Below are 17,375 nucleotides of genomic sequence, written 5' to 3' on the forward strand. Positions count from 1 at the left end.
CTTCGTAGTTTATTGTGCTGGTCACACCGCAAACACGAGAAAAGTAATCTGCAAGCGGATTCTCCGCGCATCTGATGTGCCTTATTTCTGTGGTGAGTTGACTGACAAATACTGGCCTGGCTTCAATATACGGGCGGAAATGTCTGAGGCTTTCATATATTGCCAACAACTTTCTGTCGTATGCACTCCATTCTGTCTGTCAGAGTTGCAGCTTCTTCGAGAAGAAACTAAGATGTGGCCAATGTCCATCGACCTGTTACTGCAAGGCTGCTCCAATTGCGACCTGGCTGGGGTCTACTACAATACTCAACGGTGCAGCAGGTATGGGGTGCGCGAGTAATACTGGCTCCTCCGAGCTTCTTTGTAAGTCGCCAGAAGCTTCTGATGTCCATTGCAGCTTTCGCTTCCCTGTGGTATTATTGCCAGCCAGTGCATTCGTAAGCGGGGCCTGTGTTTCAGCGGTAATTGGCAAATGACGCCGGAAAAATTTTACCGTACCGAGACAACGACTAAGCTGTTTGTAGTCTGTAAGTTTGAGTAGCTTACGTAACATGTCTATCTTTTCTGGGAATGGTTGTACACCGTCGGCTGAGACTACATAGCCGAGAAAAGTTCTTGACTGTTGTTCATGACGCATTTGCGTTCATTTAACACTGTTCCATACGTATTGAGCCTCTGTCGTATCTCCTGGATATGTCTATCATGTGACTGCATATCCTCCGAAAATACCAAAATATCATCCAGATATGCATAACACAAAGGTAACCCCGGGAGCACTTCATCAATGAATCTTTGCCAAGATTGGGCCGCGTTTTTGAGTTCGAATGGCATAAACAGAAATTCGAATAGCGCAAAGAGTGTGATCACCGCCGTGTTTGCCACGTCAGCTGGAGCCACAGAAGTCTGGTTGTATGCCTTACGACAATTCAGTACTGGGAATACTTTCCCACCCGCTAGAGCGTATGTAAACTCTTGAATGTTTGCTATGGGCTACTTGTCCGGTATCAATCGGCGGTAGTCGCCACAGGGACGCCATGTGCTGTCTTTCTTGCGTACTAGGTGGAGAGGGGACGCCCAAGAGCCTTCAGACCTCCTAATAACTCCAGCCTGGAGCATCTCCTCAAATATCGCTTTTGTCTCCGCTAATCGCTCTGGGGCTAATGTGCGGAAACGTCTCGATACTGGCGGACCGCCGGCCGGTGTGGCCGTGCGGTTATATGCGCTTCAGTCTGGAACCGCGTGGCCGCTACGGTCGCAGGTTCGAATCTCGCCTCGGGCATGGATGTGTGTGATGTCCTTAGGTTAGTTAGGTTTAAGTAGTTCTAAGTTCTAGGGGACTAATGACCACAGACGTTAAGTCCCATAGTGCTCAGAGCCATTTGAACCATTTTTTTGAACTGGCGGACCTATTTGATCCGGTTGTAAGAGTTATTTGCCAAATTCACGGTGAGTGCAAAATGAGATAAGCAAACTGCGCCTAAGATTGGCTGTAAAATATCTGCCACTACAAAATTCCACTTTTAACGGGTAGACAAACCAACATCTAACCTGAGCTCTTTATAGCTGTACGTGTTTATACTTGAGAGTATCAACCACTTGCAATCTGTGCGATGTTAGTTTACATTCCCAGGTTGACGCAGAGTGGCATAAAGGTGCAGCACACGAGAAGCCTTCAAGAGCCTCACCTTGACGGTGCGTGGTGCTGCCTGCAGCTGTCAGCTGGTTCCTGGTTCGTATACGGCGCCGTTCGTGAGTGACACAGCCCGTGGCGCCTAGAGCGGGCTGCCCTCGCCATTTGGCTATCCGCAAGGTTTGGCACACCTCGTAGCTTGTGGCCCGAATCGTCTGTGATACCAGCAAAAACTGTCAGAGTGAGCTCCATCCTGTTTGGAGTGTGACTTCTTCTTACTGGTGGACGTCTGCTGCTCCAAGCTATGTAACCGAGTAGCCATATTTTCCAACGTGTCTTGCAGTTTCCTGATCCCTTCAGCGATGCCTTGTTTTTGTCTGTAACATGCGGCTGCGCAGATTCACCTCGATTCTTCTAACCATTCCGATGAGTCATCATTGGCTTCCGTTGCTGAAGTGGCAGATGACGTTGCTACGGACGTTACGAGTGTCGACTGCAGAGTAGCGAAAGATTTGTCAGTTGTTTGCAGTTTCTTGTCGAGAGACAGTCCGTCGTACGCAAATGGACGTCAGTTGAACTTGATGAGGAAGCTGATGTCGCCAGGCATGCAGTAACAGTTCACTGGATACCATGTTTGCGTCGACTATATTCCGCAAATGTCTCCAGAATTCAGATGAACTTCTGTCCCCTCGTTTCTCCTGATACATCACCTGGGAAGGTAGTGATCTAGGCAATTTCATGCAGCGAAAGTGTGGTGTATGATTGTTGGAGCGGTGGATGTATGATCATATCAGAGACTATCGCTGTGGCCCTCTGATCCAGGTTGCGAATTGCGAGAGTGAATTTTTTCTGTGTCTTCGGTTATGCGTTGTTGCTCGAAGATATTCTCTGTAATCGCAAACAGTACGTCTGGCTCCGCAGGCGTGACTGGAGGCGCTCTTAACTGCATACGTGGCGCGGCTGATCGAACGGTGCGTTCGTCCGTGAAAGATCTTCTGCATTTGGGTGTGCTAGTGTTGTGCCTGCTACTACCGGAGTTTGCAAACTCATTGATTCCGTTTTGCTATCATTCTTCGGCGTTGCAAGCTCCAAAAGCCCAACCTCTTCCTTTAGCCGTCGTATCTCGTCGTTTGTTGCTCGCAGAATTTTGTTAGCTTCTTCCATCTTTGGTGAAACTGTCGCACAACATTAAGTTTCGAGAGCTTTTCTTACTTTTCCCGGGGTCATCCATTATGTAGGCAATAAATTAAACCCACATACAGCTTTGCACAAAATGCTTTATCTATCCAACTCGGTAAAGAAACCTAACTCAGCTAACAGTGAACGAGTAAAAACCTACAACTAACGTCCGCTGCACTTGCATGCAGTAAAAGAAGCACACATCACTGACTACTCCCACGTTCCCACGAGTTTATTAAATCGTTATTTCGCCACAAACAGTACGAAACACCGCTGAAAACTATTAAATTTAGTAACAGTATAACATTGCACAAATAACTTTGTCAGTATTTAGCTTTATAGCCGATACAAACTGCACGCCACGAAACGTAAAAACACTACTGAGGTTCAAAATGGCTCTGAGCACTGCGGTACTTAATATCTGAGGTCATCAGTCCCCTAGAACTTAGAACAACTTAAACCTAACCAACCTAAGGACATCAGACACATCCATGCCCGAGGCGCGGTTCGAACCTGCGATCGTAGTGGTCGCGCGGTTCCAGACTGAAGCGCCTAGAACCGCTCGGCCACACCGGCCGGCCACTACTGAGGCGTGATGCTTGGATGAGCGACGTAAGCACACTCACGACTAACAGACCACTCGAGTCAATAACACAGGAAGAAAGACCGGGGTTAATGGGAATCCACTAATAAGTTATTTTTACAGCAAATATTAACACAAATAAACTTTAAAAAGAGTAACTGAAGACAAAACCTTTATAAAATACTGACAATCAATTTCAACAGCAGTCCAGCATGCGTGACGTCACACCTAAAATGGTTGCATCTAGCAGGAAAGAATTGAACAGGCGCAACCTGTGCAATTCTTTTTATTAAAAAGGGAAGCCCCAACGAATTTCCTTGAAAGTGTATGTTTGCGAATACGTATCATTATACTGAATAAAATTAAAAATATACAAGAGATCTGATGGTGCTCGTCGGCTATGTTCATGGTATCTGTAATTACGTGGATGACGTATTACTTTTATTCTACAGACTTTGCTGAGAAAAATCATTCTCCGGGATCACGCTGTCTGCCCTCTAACTAACCATACAGCAGATTTTATCAAGTAGGCAGCGTGTCAGGTCGTACACACATTTCACCTTTCATTAAACTCACATCAGTCACATTTTCTTTTCCTACTCAATTTCGTCAAAACGAATTCGTCTGCGACGCAAAATAATGCTCTCTGAATATTTGAGTTCTGCACTGTGTCTAACTCTGTGGTGTTCTGTCGCGTGTGTTGATCATCACCACCAAAAAATAACGACGCAGCGTTCACAGGCTGTGGTCTGGTCGTTGTTTCGAGTCCTCTTCAGTTCCCGCGGGAATCGTGTGGTAGTGCCACTGGCGAACTGCCTACATTTCGCGTTCGCCTCCATTCGCCGTGGTGGACAGCTGGTTTAATATCGAAGCGACGGAGACGTGTTCTAGTGCCAGGTACAGGCGTGCGTGACGTCATGGGTCCTTAGCGGTGATTGGTGGAAGCAGCAAATGAGCTGACGACGTAATGAAATACGTCTTTCTGAAGGTAAATTTCCATATTCATTAATTTCTGTAATGAAATTCGCGTGCTACGAGAACACGCTGGATCGACATAATACTGCATTATTAATGAATCTAAATCATGTAGTTGTTGATACGATCAGTTGTGCGATGAAAGCCGGGCGACCATCCGCTGCCTATAGTAAAAAGCTGAAATTTTCGATATTGCTGTTTCCATTCGATACTCCTTAAAAGTGTCATCACATTTACATACGTGTTGAATGGAATTCACATCAAAGTCGCTGTGAGAAACACAAAAAACACACTGAACGCTGAAGGTACACCTTAACTGATTTATAAGTTCAATTTCCACACTCTTTAGCCACAATTGACTACTCTGTCATTTGTTTGGGACAATCTTAGCAGCAGCCATCTTGGCTGTTGGAAAACAGATACAGGCCAACTTTCCCGCCAAGTTCCGCACAGCTTCATGGACGACAACTTGACATTACGAATGCATTAAATAAACTGTCATCTGTATCTAAATCACTACCGGACAACAGTCTTAACTGAGAAACAATGCTTTTCAAATTCTTCTAATAAGAAATACAATTCGCTATTTAGATATATCTGTTTATGTGCACCAGCTCAACTCATTTCCACAACGAAAGCTATTCGATATATCACGTATTTACCTGGATCCAGTAATTACAGGCTAAGTACTAGTGATATGTCGTGTTGGCGTCGACTTTCTCTGCATAATTATGCTGTACAAATACAGGTGATATTTTAATTTTAACTACTGACGACGCGTTTGGCACGATTGTTTTATGTATCTCCACTGCAGGATGCGATTTTAGTATATTTAGATATACTGAAACCATGGTCTAGGATTTCAATAAATCTTTATCCTGTAACTGTCTGGCTGTTATCATTTACCGTGAAGTGAATTGTCTATAAGTAACGAGAAAAAGGATCTGATACTAAATGAGCACTAACAGTAATGTCATAGAATCTTGCAAAAAAAAAAAAAAAAAAAAAAAAATAGGAAAATCGATGGAAGAAGCAAATATTATGTGCTTAGAAATACCACATTTGAAATTTACACTGGCCTGTAATGTCTCAATTTAAGCGTCCTGTTCAGCTTTGCTGCTTCGCTGCTTCGCTACAGCAATAAAGTGCAGACACTAAGCAGTTTCTCAACATAATTACTGTGGTAACTGTTGAAATTAAAATTCTTCGTTTTCATCGCGTGCTAATTGCATTGATTACGAGAATAGCTGGAAGAGAACAGACTTTGATAAACAAAATTCGAACAGTTTGGTTGTGAGCTGGCCAAGCCAAAGATTGTAAATGCGAATCTATCATTGTGGTAACATCTTGATCTGCTGCATAGCCTCATATATGCGTTCGCGCTATGTTTAACACACTTTTCGTTATAAAAATAAAAAGTCCAGACTGCATTCAGAAAATCTATATAATACAATGAACAAGCCTCCAACGAGTATTTTTATACATATTACGTATGAGTCTTGGACATTAACTACAAAAAGTGCAAGTGGAGAGGAGGCGAGGGTACACTTTTACAAAACGTAGTTAACCTGCTTGTCACAAGGGATTGCAGTCGCAACTTCTTCTCCTTCTTTGTTATTTACATTTAACAGATGACCATCTATCGTTTTTTCCATCACATTAGGGACATCGACATATCGACAATGACTTCGAAAAAAAGTTCGCGGGGGGTATGAATCATTCTGGAACCCACACACACAACGCTTCTTAGTCGTCATTACTGCAGCAAGGCATCTGTGACCAAACAGTAGTTATGGCGCTACTAGAACACGTAATGGGCCTCATAAGAAATTAAAATCACTTCACATCGAAACGAAATGTTTGGTACGCTGTTAACATATCGCAGAACTTTGACGGGTGTGTTATCTGTCGCTCTAGAGCTGTTTGAGTATGAGCGAGAGCACTGCAACTGCTGTTTGCATACCAGCTGTAACGGTGTCGTTCTGAACTTGAATCTCAGTGCTTCCTCTGGTAATCCGGTCTTCAAATCATTTTCCTCATTTTGTCGAAAGTCTATTTATAGCAATAATATATTAGAAGCACAAAATATTGAAAATTTTTAGAAACTTTTCGTAACAAAAATCTGCACATGTAAGTGTTCATGTTTTTACACGACAATAGCAAGAGAGCTGAAAGATGAGGCGATATTGGAGTTGCTCTAGGAACACTTTCCATCTGGTACTGACACTCCTATTCCATGAACGAATTTCTGTTTAAAAACTGGTAGCGTGTGGTTGCACGAGCGGGACTACAAAATAATGCGTCCATAATTCGTTCCACATCTAAATCTACACCCATAATCCGCAAATCATTGTGAGGTGCATGGTAGAGTGTACATCCATTGTACCAGTTACTTCAGCTTCTACACGTTCCATTCATGTATGGGACATGGGAGGAATGGTTATTCAGATACCTCCATCTGTGACATAATTAATCCACTCAAGTCCTAACGATCTCTACGGGATCAATATGTGGGCGACTGAAAGATGTTCCTAGAGTCGTAACTATAACTTCGTTAGTAGGCTTTCTCGAGAGAGTTTGTGTCTGCCAGTTCAGTTTCTGAAGAAATTCTGTGATGCTGTGCAATTGGCCAAACAAATCTGTGACCATTCAAGCGGCCCTTCTCTGCATGCATTCAGTATCCACTGTTAGTGCTATTTGGAACAAGTCCCACACACTTTCACAATATTCCAGAATGGGTCACGCAAGGGATTTGTAAGCATGGCCTTTGTAGACCGATTGCATTTCCACAGTTTTTTTACCAGTGATACGATGTCTGCCACCTGCTCCACAATTGAGACTATGTAATCATTGCCTTTCATATTCCTATAAATTGTTGCATCCACGTATTTCTACTAGTTGACGTATTGTAACTATCAGAGGATTATATGTTTGTACATTTGAAGCAAGTTTCCAATCATTGTACCACTTCAAAAGTTTATCAACACCTGACTGAATATTTGTGCATATTTCTTCAGACACTACCAGATTATGTACAACTGCATTATCTATGACGAGTCTGAGGTTACTATTGATATTGTATGTAAGGTCGTTAACATACATCATGAACAGCAAAGGCTCCAACGAACTTTCCGGGAGCATACCCGAAGTTATGTCTACACGTGTCGGAGACTCTCCATCCAAGACAACTTGCTGCATCCAACTTACCAAAAAACCGCTCAATCCAATCATAAATTTCGCTTGATAACCAATACGCTTCCACTTTTGATAACAAAAAAAAACAGAACTGCTGCGGCTACCTGACTCCCTTGACCCATGAGTTTCAGGACGTCACGTCAGAAAAGTGTGGGTTGGCTTTCACATGCTCGATGTTTGCGGAATCCATGCTCGCTGACAAGGTAAAAAGTATTTTGTTCAAGATAACTCACTAAGTTTGAGGGCAGATTTTGCAGCAAATGGGTATCAAGGACATTTGACAGTAGTTTTGTTGTAATGGTACTTTGACTTCCGCGCCTCCGCCAATACCAAGATATAATTTACGATCGCGCACACAGAAGAGCGCTGCGCCAGCGACCGATTTTTATAAATAATTTTGTTCGTCTTTTTACTTTTGCGTAGGTTTTTTGTTTTTAACTACTAATTGATTACACTCTCTCTCTTGTCTTCATACGAAAGACGTGTATTTTTCAGCGATGTGTTGAATGTGCTTTTTGGGTGGAAATTAAAATTACTTTACAAAGTGAGGTTGTTTCAATAGTGATTCGGGGTGGTTATCGCCAAATTTGCAAATTGATCATGACAGTGACAACTTGAAGAAGCTTTTCAACAGAGGGAGAAAAGTGAAAGACGAGTCGTCCTACAAGAGAAATTAGGAGGACAGCCATGAAGACTATATTGTAATTAATACTGCATATCTAACAAGATTATAAGGTAAATTTCAATTAGTTTTCTGATGCTGTTTCCGTACAGTCGCTTTTTGTAGTGTTGCCGACCCGGTCTGTCATGCACGGTCAAATTCCAGCACGATCTCAATCAATAATAAGTCCGCCTTACCCGTAACTGAAACCACCAAAATTCAAGACATCAATCAGATTTTCTATTTTATATTTTTCACTGCAGAGCCCCGAGGATAAAAGGGAACACTACATTGTGAATCACCTCCACTGGGTATAGTCTGTGTTTTCTGTCAACTATTGGAGGGATCTTCGACAGATTATAGTTAAAACAGAGGCTAACTCTCCGAAATTTGGTATAGAATTGGGTAGGGATTCCAACGGGCTCTGGAGCCTTCCTCATCTTAGAACAACTCGAACACTAATATCTGTATCATTCATCTTTGCAATGTGTAACGTGACATCCTTCTCTAGCTTTACTTTTCCTCCATAGCAGTTGTCGATACGAGTACTATTTTTCGAATTTTGGACGTGTCAGGTTTATATGAGTTGCTTTTCTGAAAACTTTCACATAATTTCATACAGAGTATTTTATATTTCAAGCTAAAATGTATGAAAATGAATTACTTTATAGAATGTTTTACTCTATGTTATAACCCATAAGTACTAGTTCTGAGAGCACGGTTAATTTATTTTTTAGAAGCATTTGCAATCACGAAGTATTGGCATACTTAAAATTTATATTATTAACTAGGTAATACTGTACTGGCTATTATGTTTATTTCTGGATTCATTTATGAAATGATTATCGAAAGTAATGATGTAACAGAAATTAGTAGAAATGCATTTATTATGAAAACTTGTAAACCCTTTGTACTATAGTTATTTTCCACAGAGTGTGCGAGCCGTAAGCATGCATCTGATACGATCGGACGTATTTTTGTATTTTGTGCAAACAATGTAATTTCGGCTTTGTCAATGTGACCAAAAGACTGTGTGATAAACCAAAATGTGAGGAAATAGATTTACGTAAAAATAAAAATTCTGCAACAAAAGTCTTTAAATTTATTTACATCAATCGAACCGTGAGGACCCAAAATGTGATATTTTCAGCTTCAGAAATCAGACCCCACCCCATAGACAAGACGAATAGGAGCCAACTCTATATGACAAGCTAAGAAAACAGAAAGTTTATAGTATTCTTCGACCCTTTCAGATTTTTCGTAAAAGACTTCGCTTATTGTGGACAATTGCTGCAAGTAAGATAGAGGGGCGTAGATTACAAGTGGGGTCAGAATTAAACTGGATTTTCATTTGCAAATTAACATCTGAAAGTGAAATATTTCTTCTTTTATTTCGCTACTCTCAATTTCAGCCTCTTTATCGTGTATGAGTGGTTGGACAGTAAGTTTGGTACCATTAACAGTCTTTACATGTATGACCAAAATTTTTTTGGGTTTTGTGAGAGATCTCTTTCAACGTTCCTCTTCAGTAGGCGTTGAAAGCCTCATGCATTGCCCTCTCGGCAAAAATGTGTTTAATTTAGCAACTCTATCTCTAGACCGAATCTTTGTTTAACGTTTATTATGCAGTAGTCTGTTTCTTTAGACGTTTTTTGCTGGGGTTGTATGCTATGGAGTGCGTTTCCCACGATGAAACGTTATACTAGGTACATATCTATCGAACACATGGTCAATTAATCTTATAAACGTGAGCCAGAGTGCTTCAACATGCTAAGAGTTCCTAATTGAGATACAATGTTGCTATCCCACCAACTTCCAGAGATCTAAAAAGGACCTCAGTACTCAGGTGTTAAACTCCAAAGAAGTCTCCCCTGAATGTGGTGTAACAGTGTTCATGACTCTAACTCTCCAGAGGACCTCAAACACTAACTGGTGGAAAAGAAATGTCACAGTGTTGAAGAGTACTTCCCACATTAAATTTGTGTATATTGTTATTAGTATTCATTGATGTTAGAACATAGGGAAAAAGGTAAGGAAGTACATGATAATGAATGTTTTTTTTGTGACACAGGCTATATTACGTATACACCTTGTAATCCTACAGGATAAAATAAAATTCGATACAATTCAGTCCCCCTCCATGAACCATGGACCTTGCCGCTGGTGGGGAGGCTTGCGTGCCTCAGTGATACAGATGGCCGTACTTTAGGTGCAACCACAACATAGGGGTATCTGTTGAGAGGCCAGACAAACGTGTGGTTCCTGAAGAGGGGCAGCAGCCTTTTCAGTAGTTGCAGGGTCAACAGTCTGGATGATTGACTGATATGGCCTTGTAACAGTAACCAAAACGGCCTTGCTGTGCTGGTATACCGAACAGCTGAAAGCAAGGGGAATCTACAGCCGTAACTTTTCCCGAGGGCATGCAGCTTTACTGTATGGTTAGATGACGATGGCGTCCTTTTGGGTAAAATATTCCAGAGGTAAAATAGTCCCCCATTCGGATCTACGGGCGGGGACTACTCAGGAGGACGTTGTTATCAGCAGGAAGAAAACTGGCGTTCTACAGATCGGAGCGTGGAATGTCAGATTCCTTAATCGAGCAGGTAGGTTAGAAAATTTAGAAAGGGAAATGGATAGGTTAAAGTTAGATATAGTGGGAATTAGTGAAGTTCGGTGGCAGGAGGAACAAGACTTTTGCTCAGGTGAATACAGGGTTATAAATACAAAATCAAATATGGGTAATGCAGGAGTAGGTTTAATAATGAATAAAAAAATAGGAGTGTGGGTAAGCTACTACAAACAGCATAGTGAACACATTATTGTAGCCAAGATAGACACAAAGCCCACGCCTACTGCAGTAGTACAAGTTTATATGCCAAGTAGCTCTGCAGATGATGAAGAAATTGATGAAATGTATGATGAGATAAAAGAAATTATTCAGATAGTGAAAGGGGACGAAAATTTAATAGTCATGGGTGACTGGAATTCGAGAGTAGGGAAAGGGAGAGAAGGAAACATAGTAGGTGAATACGGGTTGGGGGTAAGAAATGAAAGAGGAAGCCATCTAGTTGAATTTTGCACAGAGCATAAATTAATCATAGCTAACACTTGGTTCAAGAATCATGAAAGAAGGTTGTATACATGGAAGAACCCTGGAGATAATAAAAGGTATCAGATAGATTACATGCTGGTAAGACAGAGATTTAGGAACCAGGTTTTAAATTGTAAGACATTTCCAGGGGCAGATGTGGACTCTGAAAACAATCTATTGGTTATGAATTGTAGATTAAAACTGATGAAACTGCAGAAAGGTGGGAATTTAAGGAGATGGCACCTGCATAAACCGACTAAACCAGACGTTGCTGAGAGTTTCAGGGAGAGCATAAGGGAACAATTGACAGGAATGAGGGAAAGATATACAGTAGAAGAAGAATGGGTAGCTCTGAGGGATGAAGTAGTGAAGGCAGCAGAGGATCAAGTAGGTAAAAAGACGAGGGCTATTAGAAATCCTTGGGTAACAGAAGAATTATTGAATTTAATTGATGAAAGGAGAAAATATAAAAATGCAGTAAATGAAGCAGGCAAAAAGGAATGCAAACGTCTCAAAAAAGAGATCGACAAAACTGCTAAGCAGGGATGGTTAGAGGACAAGTGTAAGGATGTAGAGGCTTGTCTCACTAGGGGTAAGATAGATACTGCCTACAGGATAATTAAAGAGACCTTTGGAGAAAAGAGAACCACTTGTATGAATATCAAGAGCTCGGATGGAAATCCAGTCCTAACCAAAGAAGGTGTAACGGAACTGAAATGATGGTGGGCTGACAGTAATTTGGAGCCCGCGCGTCGGAAAAGGGCCCGCTGGTGTGAGACTGCCAGGGAGTGCACCCTGATGCCATCTATTGGCGAAACTGGGAATTAGCGCTGCCTCTCAGACAATGCACTAAGCTCTCGGAGTCAAATGTATTCTTTTTCTTGGTAATTATAAGTTATTACTGTATGATTTAATGTTATAAAGCGCTAGTAGTAAATTATTATGACTGGTATGAACTCCAGGGTAATAAATATAAATATTCTTAAATACTAAATGATTTCGGTGAAAAGGTGGTAGGGGAACGCCCCCACTCTTGGTGATACGAACGTAGCTAGAGGTAGCTGGAGACACAGGGACGGAACAATGGAATGGCCTGGGGAGTGTTGACGTGATCGGACGTGCGTAACTGTGCTCACGCAAAAGTGATTCGGCAACAGCGAAGAGGCGAATATCGTCGCCGTTTGTGGAGTAGAATGCGACGAATGGTTGTCGAAGCCGTCTCTATGCCACTGGGGCTAATTGTAAGAGTTCCTGCGCCCAGATTTTATGGCGGACGTGCAGTAGCTTATACGAGTGCTACAGCTCGTAGTTCCAGCCGCCATTAAGGGCATGAGGCGTGAAGAGCTGCGTTAGCCACATGCATCTCACCACCAGCACCGACACGTCTACCCAAGTCAAGACTGCTTGCAATTGTTAAGTCGAACTTTGTATACATGTAAAAGGAGAATACCAGTTTTCTTTTGTGCAAGTGCAGAAGACAGAATATAGTAATGAGTAAAATTACGATGCATGTTGTTCATTGTAAAGTGTAGTAACCTGAAACATAGTGTAGTGAAATCAGACTGAGGCCACCATCGCCTCTTTCATTTACAGTTCTTTTAGGTGTAGAATACTTTAGCGTATAAGAATGTTGAAAAGAGCAATGGTCACACCAGAATGAGTCGCCTATTTATAGTTACTAAAATTTTTCTGAGTAACCTTTCAAGTAAAGTCACTTAACTAATTCTATATCAATTGTCCAAAGAGTAATATACAAAATCATTAAATAAGTTGAAGGATAGAATTTTGTTAACCTAAGTTGCTTAAATTGTCTTGGTGGTAATTACCAAGAAAACTCACAGAAATTGAGAGAGTATTTGCTTGGTAGAATCACCTAGAATGATCAGAAATAGTAATATTCAGAATTAAGTTTAAATTCAACTCAAGCTGTTTCACTTTGAAACGAGCCAAAAAATTGATTTGTTCTTTTGCTCCTTCAGAGCTGGCGACCGTAGTTATAATTATTTTCAGGAGGATTCGACGGTAAGTCTGCTGCTCTCGTCGTGCTGATAGGATTATCCACTGCTGCTAGCAGTGGTGATTGGATACATAAGCTCACTACCAAGTTAAGTGGGTCAGGTAGGCAGTGTTACCGTGTGAACTGTAGGGCACTGTAGCCCGTGGATCGAACCCGTTCAATCATCGCAGCTCTTTGGGAAATAGTCCGGTTAGGAGTGTACTAATCCAATAGGTAAATACTGGCGAGTAACGGTCAAAAATGTATACGCAAGTGAATTTAGCAAGGTCCATGTAGCACCTAGTTAATGTGGTGCAATGGCGAGGGTAGGAGTGGAGTAAAAGTGAGCTGAGCTTGTGGCAGCTGTGCTGTCTTCAAAGATTAATAACGTGAATTCACTACTACCTCTTACCATTAGGGCTGAGCTATTTACGGTTAAAATACGTAGCAGTAAGCGCAAAGGCGTGACAGCTACAAGTCCGTATTGGCTTTATACATACGGAAGTAGGAAGCGGGTCATTCCATCAGTGGAGGGGTTAAAACAACCGAGGCAGTTGAGAACATACCCCATTTACTGATGGAAAGATTCGGCGGTTCGGTCGCATGTGGCGACCGTGACAGGACTTACCAAGTTTGTAGAATAATGGCTACAATAAAAGTGTTTTAGATAAACTTGTAGTTTCAAGAAAATTTTAAATTTAAAATTTTGTTGTAGACAGATATACCACAATTGGTAAGTTCAAGACGACAACCTGCAAAGCAGCAAAAGAAAGTCGAATAGTAGGAGTTAAACAAGTAATACTTGGTTTAATAAATATTTCTATTAGGCACGAAATTCAGCAGCATAAGATGGAGTCGAATAGTAACAAGCAAGACGAAAACATTACAAGGTCAGATCCAGAATTAGGGACCATAGATACTGTTGTAGGGTTGGAAAATCTTATAGATGAATCCACACCCACAAGACAGGAGGAACGGGAAGTGAAACCAAAGGTAGTGAAAAGTGAACCCAATGTATCTGTGGATGCAAGTCACAAGGGAGAGGATATGGAATTAACAAGTTTGTTAAATAGGATGATGGCGCAAATTCGAGAAGGGAATGCTAGTTAGAAAGCAGAAATGGCTAGCCATATATCCCAATTGGATGAAAACCTATCTGGTAAAATAAAAGTCAATTTAGATATTTTGAATACGCAAAGCCAGCGTATCACAGAGGTAAACAAATCAGTAAATAGCATTAGGGCTGAAATAACAAATGTTCGGAGAAAAGTCACAGAAATAGAGAAAAGATTTGATACCGAAATTCAGAGAATAGAGAAATCAGTGGAACCTTTGGTTAGTGAAAAATTAGAACCGATAATTGAAAGTAAATTACAGGTCATAGTACCAGTTGTAAAGAAAGAGATTGTTAAAGAAACGGCAGCTGATATTGAAACACTGCGCAATACCATGTTGAGTTTTGATGCATGTGTGCAGGAACAGGAAAATACACTGCGTAATGAGATAAAATTGTTAAGTCAGCAAGTTCAGAATCAGACGTTTCTTAACTGTAGTGGTATCCCATTGGTAATGCAAAAATCGGAAATACTGAGTAGGGAGGAAAAATACGATCCTCAAAAGAAACAAGGTGGATGGCATCCAATGGATTTTATAAAAAATTGTGAACGTGTCTTACCAACAGACATGTCGGATAAAGAAAAAATTAATTTAGTAATAGACGCTTTAGCAGGTCATGCTAAACGTTGGGGATTGAATTTGGATATCGACAATTTGAAGTTTACAGACTTCATAGAAAAGTTCCTTTAGGAATTCTGGAGCACACCACAGAGAGATAGGTTGTGGAGAGAATTCGTTGTCGCCAGAATGCCAGAACATGGGCGTGGGCTCATGAAAGAATACTGTGAAGGATGGTTCAAGTGTTTGGAGTATCTTAAAGATCGTAGATCAGAATCGGAGATAGTGTGGGAGTTGTGGAAAAAGCTACCTGACGATTCAAAGCGGTATGTAGGAGGCACTCATCGAACATTCGATGAATTTTTAGAAAAAATCGAGAATGAAGATAGGTGGCGTGAAACTAGAGAGTTTCGAGGTTTCAGAAATCAGAATGGAATAGTAAAAGGTGGTAAGAATGAACCGCAAATTAACATGATGAGAGGAAGAGGTCGAGGAGGTAACTCTCAGCGAGGGAGAGGACACTATCAGGGAAACGGGATGCATTATCAAAATCAGGAAAACTAAATACCGCGCAGGTCAAGGGCCTAACGCGCGCGGAAAGAAAGAAATGGCCCAAATATAGGGAAGATCGGAGTAGTCAGTACTATAGTAGGATAGTGCGTCGTTCGCCTGAAGAGCAGTTACATAAACGAAACTTTGCGAAGTATAATGCAGGGATACAAACAGAGGAGAGAGAGCAGAGAGGAATTATTAAGGGAAATGAAGTAGGAAAAGAATATCGGTCGGATGTGAATGCTCACGTGAATGAAATAAGTACAATTCGAGGTCAGAGTGACGAATTGATGAAGGAAGAGTCAGAGAAGGCGTTGTTTGTCGGTAGGGATGGCAACTGTGCAGAGAGGCAGGGGCAAGGTAGGAGTGATGTGACTTATGGTAAAAGGTTCGTACGAATAGTCGACGAATCGCATCGAGAAGTAATTAAAGAGGAAAGGGTGGATAAGAAAAAGGGGCATAGTGCAGAGACGCATGCCGATTCAGAAATTACCTCGTATGCAAAATATGTACATCAGTTCAAAAGCCAGCCAGCACAATTAGAAAGACCTTCCACTCAAGTGATTAATTTGGACCCGAATATGACAGTGTTAGAGAGCCATACCGATTATGATGTGTACCTAGTGACAGCAAGAGTACATGACTGTGATGAAGATTCTTTTAGAGAAATTAGAGAAAGTGTATCTAACCAAGAGAAAGAGTGTTGTGATCCCTGTAGTACTGAAGCAAATGAGTTGAGTGAGACTGGAATTCCATTAGTAGGGGAAAATAATGAAAGTAAGAGTGGCGAATGCACTATCCAACAAAGGGAAAGTAGAGAGATGGATTATAATTTGCAAGAATTATTTGAATCCGAAGAAGGTCATATTTCTAAGGAGGAGGAATTATCGTCAGAATCATCAGAAAGCATCCAGGGAGAAAAAGAAGTAGAGGAAGTTTCCGATCCCGCAACCGAGAGTTCAGGCATGACAGATTCGAATGAGAACGAGATGGCATTAAAGAGCCTAGACGAAGGACTACTGGAAAAGTGGTGAAAGAATTTAGGATGAAAAGGAGAAAGAAACCTCCAGATGGAATGGTCAGTATAAAAACCGGAAAAATAATATGGCAAGACTTGGCTGTGGAAAAGGATTTATTATGGGAAGATAAAGAAAGTATGAAAGAGGACAATAGGATGCAAACAATCCTACCCATTAATGTATGTGGGTACGATTTATATGTATTGTTGGATACGGGTGCTCAAATAAGTGCTATTTCGCACGCATTTTTTGAGATGATCAAAGAGCAACGAGGAGTAGTCATGATGCCAGTAACAGGTGTTAAAGTGATAGGGGCGACAGGGAAATGTAGTAAACCTGTTAAACATCAAGTGATGATGGAATTTAAGATAAAAAACAAGCTATTTTCGAATGCATTTTTAGTAGTTCCAGAGCTCAGTGCCGAGATCATTTTAGGCATTGACTGGTTAATAAAACAGAAAGTAATTATAGATTGTGACAAAGGGATAATAGTTTGTAAAGTTGATAGTGCGGTATTAGAAATACCATTTGAATCATCTAGAGTAATGGAAGAGAACCAGCTGAGATGGGTAGAATTAGGAGATGATCATGATTCAAGAATAGGTCAAAAATTCGATTGGTTTCTGGTGAGGCAGATAGTTGAAGATGGAAATAAGGAGACACTCCTTCGAAATGTAGTGGATAAAACGGAAGGATTATCTGATGCCCAAAGGGAGGATCTATGGCAAATTCTGAAAGAAAATCAGGAGGTATTTTCGGACAAACCGGGACGAGTGATAAATTATGAGTACTGCATGGAGGTAGAGGAGCATGAACCTTT

Source organism: Schistocerca americana, chromosome 11, assembly GCF_021461395.2.
Source record: "Schistocerca americana isolate TAMUIC-IGC-003095 chromosome 11, iqSchAmer2.1, whole genome shotgun sequence".
In the NCBI taxonomy this organism is placed as follows: Eukaryota; Metazoa; Arthropoda; class Insecta; order Orthoptera; family Acrididae; genus Schistocerca; species Schistocerca americana.